Source organism: Chelonoidis abingdonii, chromosome 15, assembly GCF_003597395.2.
Source record: "Chelonoidis abingdonii isolate Lonesome George chromosome 15, CheloAbing_2.0, whole genome shotgun sequence".
Taxonomy (NCBI): Eukaryota; Metazoa; Chordata; order Testudines; family Testudinidae; genus Chelonoidis; species Chelonoidis abingdonii.
Window position 1 is genome coordinate 8,605,495 of NC_133783.1, and position 13,122 is coordinate 8,618,616.

A 13,122-nucleotide genomic window follows, 5' to 3' on the forward strand; every position below is an offset into this window, starting at 1 on the left:
TCAGAGGTGCCCGTTCCTGCTTGGCTGTGGCTGAACAGAAATGTTTCCTGCTGTCAGCCTTGCAGTAGGGGGAGGGGTGAAGTGTGAGTGATCTCTCACACCAAACCGGCAGGCTCTCAATACAAGAGGCAAAATGCAACCTTGTAACGAAAGCACATGTGCTGTGTAACGTGAACAGCAAGGTTTAACGTGAAAGAGTGTACCCATTGTTCTCTGCAATGTGTGTTTTTAACTACCACTCTCCCTTTTCCTCCATCAGCTGCAAATGTTTCTCCTTCATAGAGGCTAGTGAAGATTAGAAAGTGAAAAAAATGCACTCGGGATGGAATGTTCTCTGCGTTCCTGCTGTCCTCCCACACTGACAGAGCACTGCAGAATGCGTGGAGGCAGACAATGTCAGAGTGCAGGAAAGCACAATATGAACGCAAGAAGATGTGACGGGCTGAAGAAAGTAAGTGGCGGGCTGAAGAGAGTAAGTGGTTGGCTGAAGATGATAGGTGGCATCAGCTTGCTAACAGAAGGCAAGAGTCGATGCTCAGGCTGCTGGAAGATCAAACTCATATGTTCTAGCGTACAGTTGAGCTGCAGGAAAGGCAGAAGGAGCACAGACCACCGCTACAGCCCCTGTGTAACCAACAGCCCTTCTCTCCAAGTTCCATTGCCTCCTCACCCAGACACCCAAGAACGCGGAGGCGGGGTCTCCGGTCACCCAGCCATTCCACCCCAGAGGATTGCCCAAGCAACAGAAGGCTGGCCTTCAATAAGTTTTAAAGTGCAGTGTGGCGTTTTCCTTCCCTCCTCCCCCACCCCACCTGGTGCTTCCCTCCTCCCCTACCCTTCTCAGGCTACCTTGGCAGTTACACCCTTATTTCTGTGATGAATTAATAAAGAATGCATGAATGTGAAGCAACAGTGACTTTATTGCCTCTGCAAGCGGTGATCGAAGTGGGGAGAGGAGCTGGCTAGCTTACAGGGAAGTAGAGTGAACCAAAGCCGGGGGGTCGGGGGGCGCTTTCATCAAGGAGAAACAAACAGAACTTTCACACCATAGCCTGGCCAGTCATGAAACTGGTTTTCAAAGCTTCTCTGATCCACACCGCGCCCTCCTGTACTCTTCTAACCTCCCTGGTGTCTGGCTGCACATAATCAGTGGTCAGGAGATTTGCCTCAACCTCCCACAACACCATAAATGTCTCCCCCTTACTTTCACAGATATTGTGGAGCGCACAGCAAGCAGTAATAACAATGGGAATACTGGTTTCTCTGAGCTCTCTCCTAGTCAGTAAACTGTGCCAGTGAGCTTTTAAACATCCAAATGCACATTCTACCACCATTCTGCACTTGCTTAGCCTATAGTTGAACAGCTCCTGATTACTGTCCAGGCTGCCTGCGTATGTCTTCATGATCCATCGCATTAAGGGGTAGGCTGGGTCCCCAAGGATAACTATAGGCATTTCAACATCCTCAGTGGTTATTTTCTGCTCTGGGAAGAAAGTCCCTTCCTGCAGCTTTTGAAACAGACTTGAGTTCCTGAAGACACGAGCTTCATGTACCTTTCCCGGCCATCCCACGTTGATGCTGGTGAAACATCCCTTATGATCCACCAGTGCTTGCAGCACCACTGAAAAGTACCCCTTTCGGTTTATGTACTTGCTGGCTTGGTGCTCCGGTGCCAAGATAGGGATATGGGTTCAGTCTATCGCCCCCCCACAGTTAGGGAATCTCATTTCAGCAAAGCCATCCACTATGACCTGCACATTTTGCAGAGTCACTACCCTTGATATCAGCAGCTCTTTGATTGCGTTGGCTATTTGGATCACAGCAGCTCCCACTGTAGAGTTGCCCACTCCAAATTGATGCCCAACTGACCAGTAGCTGTCTGGCATTGCAAGCTTCCACAGGGCTATCGCTACTCACTTCTCAACTGTGAGGTCTGCTCTCATCTTGGTATTCTGGCACTTCGGGGCAGGAGAAAGCAAGTCACAAAGTTCCATGAAAGTGTCCTTATGCATGCGAAAGTTTCGCAGGCACTGAGAATCATCCCAGACCTGCAACACTATGTGATCCCACCAGTCTGTGCTTGTTTCCTGGGCCCAGAATTGGCATTCCACAGCATGAACCTGCCCCATTAACACCATTATGTGCACACTGCCGGGGTCTGTACTTTGTGAGAAGTCTGTGTCCATGTCTCTGTCCTCATCACTCTTGTCACCACACTGCTGTCGCCTCCTTGCCTGGCTTTGCTTTGGCAGGTTCTGGTTCTGCATATACTTCAGGATAATGCGCGTGGTGTTTACAGTGCTCATAATTGCCGTGGTGATCTGAGCGGGCTCCATGATCCCAGTGCTGTGGCATCTGGGCTGAAAAAAGCCATGAAATGATAATCTGCTCTGACGGGGGGAGGGGGCAACTGACGACGTGGCTTACAAGGAATTTAAATCCACAAAGACGGTGGCTTTGTATCAAAGAGAAACACAAACAACTATCACACAGAATGGCCCCCTCAAGGATTGAACTCAAAACCCTGGGTTTAGCAGACGGTTGATTTCACGGAGGGAGGGAGGGAGGGAGGAAGCAAATGAATACAAAATAAATCGGGTCTGTTTCTTGTTTTGATCCACTCCATCTATCTTTCACATCTTTAGGCTGGCAGCAGACGGTGCAGTTTGGCTGCTAGCCATCATCATCATCTGGGTGCTCATCAGAAGATGCTACATTACGACTGCTAGCCATCATCATCTCCTGGGTGCTTGGCAAAAGATGGGAATGACCTGGCTGAGTGACTCCCATGTCCGCCCAGGCACCCCGACTGACCTCACCAAGGTCAGTTAAAAGAGCACCCAGGAGTACGATGACAATGGCTACCAGTCGTAACACACCGTCTGCTGCCAAAAGGCAATGAACTGCTGCTGCATAGCAATGCAGTCCCATGTCTGACAGCACCCAGAAGACATATGGTGACAGTCAGCTGTGTGGACTCCATACATGCCGTGGTATGGCGTCTGCTCAGGTAACCCAGGTATGGCATCTGCACAGGTAACCCAGGAAAAAAGGCTTGAAACGATTGTTTGCCATTGCTTTCATGGAGGGAGGGCGGGTGTGGGGGCCTAATGACAGGTACCCAGAATCACCCGTGACACTGCTTTTGCCCCATCGGGCACTGGGATCTCAACCTAGAATTCCAATGGGCAGCGGAGACTGCAGGAACTGTGGGATAGCTACCCACAGTGCAACGCTCAGGAAGTCGATGCTAGCCTCGGTACTGTGGACACAATATACTGACTTAATGACCTTAGAGCACTTTTTGTGAGGACGCACACACAATTGACTGTATAAAAATGATTTCTAAAGAATGGACTTCTATAAATTCGACCTAATTTCATAGTGTAGACATACCCTAGGATCTGCTGTTACAATCTTTTAATAAATCACTATTGAAATGGAGAACTCTAGAAACATTTGAGTCACATCCCAAGGGTTGCACTGGTTTAATTAGATCAATTTTATTGCAGTATATTCAGTTAAACTTTTCTAATGCAAACCAGACCTGTGTTTGTGTTTGGATTAGAACTGGGCAATTTTTTTCAGCAAATAGTAAATTCACCAAAACATTTCATTCCTATCATTTCAAAATGAAACATTTAGACTTTTTGTTTCAGAACAACGCTTCATTTAGAAAAGGCGGGGAAAGGGAACATTATTTTGGTCGAACTAAGTGTTTTGTTTCACCCAAAACTATTTTTTCCCTTTTCTTTTGATTCTGGTTGAAAAAAAAACAGTTTTGGTTTGACCCTCAAACTGAAAATTCAATCATTCACTCATCTCTTTAGTGTCTCTCCTCAGAACCTTCCCCCAGGCTCTGCCTTCTCTTCCTATGATCCAAACCACCAAGTGGTTGGCCGTCAACAGACAACCTAAGCGGCCAGCTAAGGGGCTCCTCCCTTCTCCCCTGGCCTGAGGGAACTTCAGGACCCAGAAACTAAACCATGGGAAAGGAGATGACCCTACTATTGGAACTAGCTCCCTGCTAGGGAGAGAAATCTTGAGTAAGGAGGTAGATGGATACTGTGGGTTGTGTGAAGTTGGCGGAGGTGGCATAGCCACTGCTACTGCCAGTCACTCAGGCATCTCAGCATAATGTCTTATCCCTATGGCTTTGATTCATTACACAAAGATGCCTACAGCAATGCCAGCCCTTCCCATTTCAATGGCCATCAACTCTTCCCCACAATCAGCGCTCCAATCAACCCCACCATACAAGCTGCTCTTCTCTCTAACCACCAATGAGACATCCCACCTCCTTCCACACTGCCAGCTGGTGCCTGGCACTTAGAAAGCATACAACAGTGAAGAAATTAATTTCAAATGGCCTTGATTGCTTACTATCTTTTACCAGCAGTTGTTTTTACATACCCTACTTCTCATCAGTAAACAAAAATAATCAAAGAGGTTTTTAGTAAGAAAAATATTTCCCATGGCTAGACCTGACTCTGCTGCAGAGAATGCCAAACATAGCTGGGTGTTGTCAAAGGTATAGAGTGTTAGGAGAAGGATGTTGTGTAGTCTTCGATTTCCTTACACAAAAGCAGTTTCATTTACTGAAATGAAATGGGGAGGGTTGACTTTTTAAATTAAACTGCAATGTGGCCACGGTCTGCATGAGGTGAGGCAGTCAACAGCAAATATTTTCCAAAAAACAACATCCAGACCAGTAAATAGTGAGATATCAGGTTCAGTGTGCAATCCCTAGAGTTATGCAAGGACAGTGATAACACAGGAATACCTTTTGTCAGTATAAATCTCTTTTCATTACCTCTGTTAGCAAGTCTAACATATTCTTGCATGATTATGCAGCTAGGGAGAAATCCACTGGATTTCTGAAGGTTTCTTGTACACTGCATTCAGTTTACATCATCTGTTAGCTGGCAGTGTGTCACATTGCTTCATTGTGTTTTGGGCAAGTAAAGGTAGGTGCTGGTAGGTAATGATTAAAATTTGAGCAAACTAAAACCTTCACTTTCTGGTTTGGATACAGTGGGTCAGAAGGAATTCAAACAGTTATTCTGCAAGCAGGTGTGACTGGCTGATTTCTGGGTCTTGCTGCTTCCCAGTGACCTCAGCATGAGAAAGGTGATGATGAAGATGATGATGATGACTTTGTTTGGAGATAAATTCTCCCTAATAGCTGAATTTGTGGTTTCCCCTTTAGAATCTCAGGCTTCTGGGATAACAGCTGTTTGTTGTGACTCTTGTGTCTATGGGGCTGCTACCGGGATTTCCAGGGCCCAAGCCCAGAAGCAGAATCAGGGCTACTGTGGTCCTGTCCCACAGAGTCAACAATCCCGTATCAATCTCTTTGCTCCACTCCCTCTTGCCTGAGAGCATTCAACCCTTCACCTGTCCCAACTCCCTGGGTGTTTCCTTCTCCTACTATTTGCCTCTGTCCCCTGATCCAGCATATTATCCCCATTCGCTGTTCCCCTTCTCTCTGGCCTCTCTTACCAATTTCTATTCTCTCCTCTTCCTTTTTTTTTTTTGTCCACCCTTGTCCCTGTATCAATATAATCGTTCCATGACAGCAGTGGGCTGGTCAGGGCTCCTGTAGTTGTGTGAGTGCAGACAGGAGCCAGTCTGCACCAGCACTCACGCCCCCGCCCCCATTGTCTCTCCAAAGTAACTGCAGCATCCTAGCCTGCCAATGAAGTAATGCCAGTCTCAGGTCCCCTTCCTCACCTTAAAGCCCAGGTCTGGGGCAGTGGCCTCCGTTTCCTGTCCCCTCGCCCTTGGTGTCAGTGGTGGGTGGGTGTCTATATGGTGCTGGGTGTCTGTATGTTGATGAATTGTAGTCAGAGTACTTGGCCGTGTCACGGTGAGCACACATTGTTCCATAAGTGGCTTATTGGTGGTGCAACCAAAAGATCTATTGAACTTCACCTACTGAAATATGAGATCTTGCCTGCTACTCATTTTCAAAGCTAATCGTGAATAGTCATTCCAGAAAGTCTGTCTCTCTCTCTCTCACCCAACTTTCCTTATAACTGGCAGTGAGAAATGCCTCTTTACGTTGCATTTATTCCACTTCTGTTTTTTAAAGAATAGGGAGCACCGCATAGAATAAGCAGATGTCTCTTTTTTTCTCAACTATTTCTTACTGTATCTTGGATAAGTGGGGAGTATCACTGCATTACTTGGGACCAAATTCTGTTCTTACACACTCTGGTATAACTCTCTTAAAGAGTCAGTGTCAAATTCTGTCGCCCTTACTAAGCCGAGTAGTACTTTACTCCATGAGAAATCCCCATTGAAATCATTGGAACTACTCATGGGGTAGGGTATTACTCAACATGAGTAAGTGTGGTAGATCTATCTTTTTGCTATTTCTGGAAAAGCTTTCTTTGCCTTTTCCCTTTGGTTGAGGAATCAGCACTTGGAGGGAAAATGGAAAAAGTCAATGCAAGAAGCAGCCATTTGTGCTTCTTACCTAAACCATCAGCAGGGGTGTTCGGGCAGAAAACTTCAGGACTTTTCTCGGGTGTCGCACAGGGAGTGATGGGACCAGCCGGAGAGTCCAACCACCATTTTGCAATAGGTAGGCAGGCACTTCAGCTCTCTGTGTATGGAAGTGAGAGGAACAAAGCAGCAGTAGAGAACCGAATAAGAGGGTACGGATGTGTGGGATGCCAGGGCAGGCAAGCTGCAAAACATCATTAGGAGTCTTAAGCACTGGCAGATGAGCAGGCAAATAGCAAAGGGAGGGAGTAGGTGAGGGAGAATTTTTGGAGGGGCAGCATCAGGATTTATTTGGAGAGATGAATAACTTGTTACTTTGAAATTGTCCTCACTGTTACCTTATGGCATCATCAGCTGTTTTTGAAACAATGGGTTGCAATGAGTTTTTCCTTCAGTGCTCACTTTTCTTGTTTCTCTTAATTTCTCACTGTTTCCTTGTTTGGAGATGAAGGGAGGAGAGCAGGGAAGCCAGTGAAGATTTGATATTAACACTTTTTGTTGAAAGATTAGCAAATTATCACACCTGAGTTGTTTCTATTCCCAACTCCCAACAAAATGTGTCCTAATGGTAAGAGCAGGAAGAAACAAGGCTGTGATTTTCTAGATCACGTTGTTAGCTCTGGGGGTCAGTAGTCTATTAGCTAGTGCCAAGGAGCTCAGTTCTCCACAAGTAGGTCCTGTTTCTAACTCTGGAAGGATTGTGCATTAGTCTTTGGGGAAAGGAAATAATGGGAGTCAGGCTAAGGGTTGGATAACTTTTTGTGAAGCTTAAAAAGAAAGAGCACTAAATCACAGTCCCACTGAAGTTAATGGCAAAAGTTCCATTGCACTGGATTCTCTTTTCCCTTATGCAAGGTTTATACTAACTAGATCTTCACTGACTTAACTGGCATTACTCCTGATTTTACACTGACTGGCAGATGTGAGAGGAGAATCACTGGCTTTCAGTATTTGGCCCAATGACCTAATAGTTGAAGTAAACTGGTATTCATGGCAGTTTGCTGTTTATTTCAGCCCTATACAAAATAATTTAATTCCTGGACCTCATTGCCTCAAATTAGAGACTCATTAATCAAGCTCAATTAGTGAGTACCTTTTGCAGAGAATTAACCACACGATGACTTCAGTTATTGTCATCGCTTTGACACGTGCCCCCTGGAGTCACCATGCATGGAATCCAAGAGTACTTCAGGGATGATAATGAGACCGAGACATACCTTATTTACATGCTGTGATACATGAAAGGGGGAGAGGATTAGCTCCCTTTGATGGACATCCAGCCAGCCAGCTGTAAAATCCCTCTTGGTCTGTTCTCTGCTGGCTTTACCTGTAAAGGATTAACAAGCCCACAGGTAACATGAAAGGAGTGGGCACCTGACCAAAAGAGCCATGGGAAGGTAGAATATTTTAAAATTGGGAAAGAAACTTGTCCTTTGTCCATTGTTCTCTGAGCTGCAGGGACATGGAGCAGTAATGCTGTAACCAGCTTTAAAACAGGTGTTATTATGGATTATCAGTTCATACCTTGAGCCTACTTATCTGGAGCCTCAGATATGTAAGTAAAATTAGGGAATGTCTAAAAAGATGTGATTAGGGTTATTTCTTTTATTTCTTATTGGCTTGTGGACTCCTCTGTGCTAACCCCAGTTGCTTTTGTTTGCTTGTAACCTTTAAGCTGAACCCTCAAGAAAGCTATTTTGGATGCTTGATTTTTGGAATTGCTCTTCTAAAATCTAGCAAAAGCCTAAATTCCAGAGGCATTTCCTTTCTTTTTGTTTTTAATAAAATTTACCTTTTTTAAGAACAGGATTGAATTTTTGGTGCCCTAAGAGGTTTGTGCATGTTGTTTGATTAGCTGGTTGCAACAGCTAATTTCCTTTGTTTTCTCTCTCAGCTGTTCCCTGAGAGGGGCAGGGGGATGAAAGGGCCTGAGGATACCCCACAGGGAGAAATTCCCAAGTGCTCCTTCCTGGGTCCAAAGGGTTTTTTTTGCATTTGGGTGGTGGCCACGTTTACCAAGCCAAGGTCAGAGAAAAGCTATAACCTTGGGAGTTTAATACAAACCTGGAGTGGCAAGTATTAATTTTTAGAATCCTTGCGGGCCCCCACCTTCTTCACTCAGAGTGACAGAGTGGGGATTCAGCCCTAAAATGGTGGCAGAGCAATGAGATCATTTTGAACTAGAAGCACAGACCTCAGGATTTTAAAAGGATACATTTTTCTATTTGGCTGTGCATGAGGTTGAGGTCAGGCACCGAAACCTTAGAAAAACCAGTCTTCCCAAAGTGACACGCCATGGAGAAAGATCCAGCTGAAGCCCAGACATCCAGCTCCATGATGGAAATTAGGAGAGTGGATGGTGGAAAGGGGACTTCCCAGGAGGGAAGGGTCAGCCCTCCCGCAACCAAGATCCAGATGCCAAGCTGGAGGGATGCCCTTAACCCAGACCAAGTTCAGACTACAGAAGATAGGGATTTCTTCCTACAGGTGTTGCACTTGGAACAGAGGACTAAAGAGAGGTGGAAGTAGAGGAGAGGAGACAGGTGAAGTGCTTGGAGGCAAAAGTAGAAACAGAGGCGAAGAGTTTGGAGTTGGAAGTGGAAATGCAGGGGAAGCGCTTGGAGGTGGAGTTAGAGATGAAGTGCTTAGAGCTGGAAAAGGCTAAGCTGGATCAAACAGGTAACCCTAACAATCCTTCTCCAGGTATCACTCCCCATTCCAAGAAATTCCCCACATACAAGGTAGGCGATGATACAGAGGCCTTCTTAGAAAATTTCAAAAGGGCCTGCCTTGGGTACAACACCCCTAGAGACCTGTATATGGTGAAGCTGAGGCCACAACTCAGTGGCCCTTAGCAGAGGCGGCAGCTGAAATGCTAAAGAACACATGAACGAGTACAACCTTTTTAAACAAAAGGCCAGAATTAGAATGGGGCTAACACCCGAGCATGCCTGTCGGTGGTTCAGAGCCCTAAGGTGGAAACCAGATGTGGCATTTTTCTGACACGCCCACCACATTATAAAAAATTGGGATGCCTCGATATCATGAGTAAGTGTTAGATCCCTGGAAGATAGGTCTTTCCTAATGCAAATGGAGCAGTTCTTAGAGGGTGTTCCTGAGGAAATAGAAAGGTGCATCCTAGATGGGAAGCCCAAAACTGTAACTGAGGAGACCAAATGAGTGGAGGTGGTGGAGAAGAAGAAAGCTAGTAGCAGTTGAAGCGGATATCAGAGGGGGCAACTCAAGACAATGCTCCACCATCAAGTCAGCCCAAAGCCTCACCTTGCAAGGAGGAGCCCTCCACACAGCCAGGGAGATCCCAGAAGCCCTCTTGTCCCACCTCCCCACTCTCCAACCACCCACCTTATGCCAGCACACAGCTGGACAATGCTTTAAATGTAATGAGTTGGGGCATGTGATAGTCAGCTGCCCCAGGAGCACCTGCCGACTACAGCTCATCACCCCGGAGTCCCACCAAGAGCCTTCAGGCTCAGATGTCTCTCAAATACCCCCAGAGTGAAGGGAAACTGTGAGTATGGGCAGGAGGAAGATTACTACATGGAGACACACTGGAGCACAGGTGTGAGTTATCCACCAACCCCTGGTGGACCCCAAATTCATCGACCCAGAGGCCCAAGTGATGGTGCAACCCTTTAAGGCAACTCTTTTAACTTGCTTACAGCCAAGTTGCCTGCTCGGTACAAGGACTGATCAAGGATATGGACTTTTGCAATCTATGATGATTATCCCATTCCCACGCTACTGGGAGAAGACTTATCCAACCACGTAAGGCTAACAAAAAGGGTGACGATGGTCACCCACAGCCAGCCTAAACACCTAACTCCATTCCTGAGCCTTCTACAGAAACTCAGCCAGAGGTGGTGGAATGAGACTCCAGGCCAGAGTCTATGGCATCAGTTGTAGATCCAGTTCCTGGAAGCCAGCCAGAACCAGCCCAAGGATTGGAACTGGCAAAACAGTCAGCACCAGAGCCCGTGCTTGCAACCCCACCAGAGTCCACAACCCAGTGAGGAACTAATGTCTCCAGTATCAAGGGAACAGTTCCAGGCAGAGCAGGAAGCGGATGAGAGACTCAAGGGATCTTGGACGGCGGCACGGAGCTACCCACTGCCTCTTGGCTCTTCTAACAGGTCTAGGTTTGGTACAGAAGGAGTACTCTTATACAAGGAGACTCTTTCTGGTAGGCACAAGGAGCATTGGTACCCTCAGAGACAGTTGGTAGTTCCAACTAAGTATAGGAAAAAGCTCTTGAGCTTAGCCCACGATCACTCTAGTGGCCATGCTGAGGTGAACAGGACCAAGGACTGTTTGGGGAAGTCATTCCACTCGGAGGGCATGGGCAAGGACATTTCTACTTATGTCCAGTCTTGTGAGGTGTGCCAGAGGGTGGGAAAGCCCCAAGACCAAGTCAAGGCCACTCCTCATCATTGAGGTTCCATTTCAGCATGTAACTGTGGATATTCTGCATCTTTTCCCTAAGAAGACACCCAGAGGAAAGCTGAACATACTGACTTTCATGGATTTTGCCACCTGATGGCCAGAAGCAGTAGCTCTAAGCAACACCAGGGCTAAAAGTGTGAGCAAGGCAGTGACAGACATTTTTGCTAGCGTAAGTTGGCTGTCCGACATCCTTATGGATTCGGGCACTAACTTCCTGGTAGGGACCATGAGACATCTTTGAGATGCTCATGGGGTGAACCACCATCAAACAAATGGCCTAATGGAGAAGTTTAATGGGACTTTGGGGGCCATGATACGTAAATTTGTGAATGAGCGCTCCAGAGATTGGGAACTAGTGTTCCAGCAGTTGTTCTCTGCCTACAGGGCTGTACCACATCCCAGTTTGGGATTTTCACCCTTTGAACTCATTTATGGCCACGAAGTAAAGGGGCCATTACAGTTGGTGAAGCAGCAATAGGAGGGGGTTACATCTTCTCCAGGAACTAACATTTTGGAATTTGTAACCAAACTACAAAACACCCTCAAAGACTCTCTAGCCCTTGCTCGAGAAAACTACAGGATGCTCAACAAGAGCAGAAGGCCTGGTATGATAGACATGCCCGAGAGCATTCGTTCAGAGTAGGTGACCAAGTCATTGTCCTGAAAGCGCTCCAGGCCAGTAAGATGGAAGTGTCGTGGGAGGGGCCATTTATGGTCCGAGAGCACCTGGGAACTGTTAATTACCTCATAGAGTTCCCAGAGCCTACCCTAAAACCTAAAGTATTCCATGTTAATTCTCTACAGCCCTTTTATTCCTGAGAAATCAAGGTTCTCCAGTTTACAGCCCAGGAGATAGATGATGCTGAGTGGCCTGAAGGAGTCTACTATGATGGAAAAAGCAATGGTGATGTGGAAGAGGTGAACCTTTCCATGACTCTTGGGCATAAGCAGCAACAGAAAATCCAGGAGCTTTGCAGCAGCTTCACACCAATGTTTTCAGCCATCCCAGGACAGACAGAACGGGCATTCTACTCCATTGACACAAGTGATACTTGCCCAATTAGATCCCAACCCGATCGGATGGCCCCTCAAGCCAAAACCACAATGGAAAGGAAGATCAAGGACATGTTACAGATAGGTGTAATCTACCACCCTGAGAGTGCATGGGCCTCTTCAGTGGTTCTGGTTCCCAAGCAAGATGGAGAAATCTGCATTTGTGTGGACTAGTGTAAGCTAAATGCCATAACTAGCCCATAAAACTATCCAACGTTACACACAGATGAGGAACTGGAGAAACTGGGACATGACCAGTTCATCTCCACCTTAGACTTAACTAAGGGGTACTGGCAAGTGCTGCTAGATAACCCCGCCAAGGAAAGGTCAACCTTCATCACCCATGTAGGGTTGTATGAATTTAATGTGCTCCCTTTCGGACTGTGAAATGCACCCTCTACCTTCCAGATACTGGTAGATAACCTTCTGGCTGGATCTGGGGAATCTGAAATCGCCTACCTTCACGATGTGGTTATATTCTCAGATGCATGGGCAGAACACCTGGAACACCTCCTAACTGTCTTCCAGTGCATAAGGGAGGCAGGATTAACTGTTATGGCCAAAAAGTGTCATAGGCCTAAACAGGGTAAAGTACCATGGACACCAGGTGGTTCAAGGAACTATCAACCCCCTACAGGCTAAGGTCAATGCTATCCAAAATTGGCCTGTCCTTAAGTCAAAGAAGCAGGTCCAATCCTTCTTGGTCTTGGCTGGGTATTACAGATGATTTGTACGCTGCAGCCAAATTGCCACCCTACTGACAGACCTGACTAGGAAAAAACAGCCAATTACCATTCAGTGGACTGAGAAGTTTCAAAAAGCCAGCTTAAAGTGGTCCTTACATCTGACCCTGTACTGAGGGCCCTGGAGTTTGATCGACCATTTATCATAACCACAGATGCATCTGAGCATGGTGTAGGAGCAGTTTTAATGCAGGAAGGACCAGATCAACAAGTCCATCCTGTTGTGTTTCGCAGCAAAAAACTTTCTGAGAGGGAAAGCCACTGGTCAGTTTCTGAAAAAGAATGTTATGCCATTGTGTATGCTCTGGAGAAGCTATGCACATATATTTGGGGACAGTGGTTCCACCTGCAGACT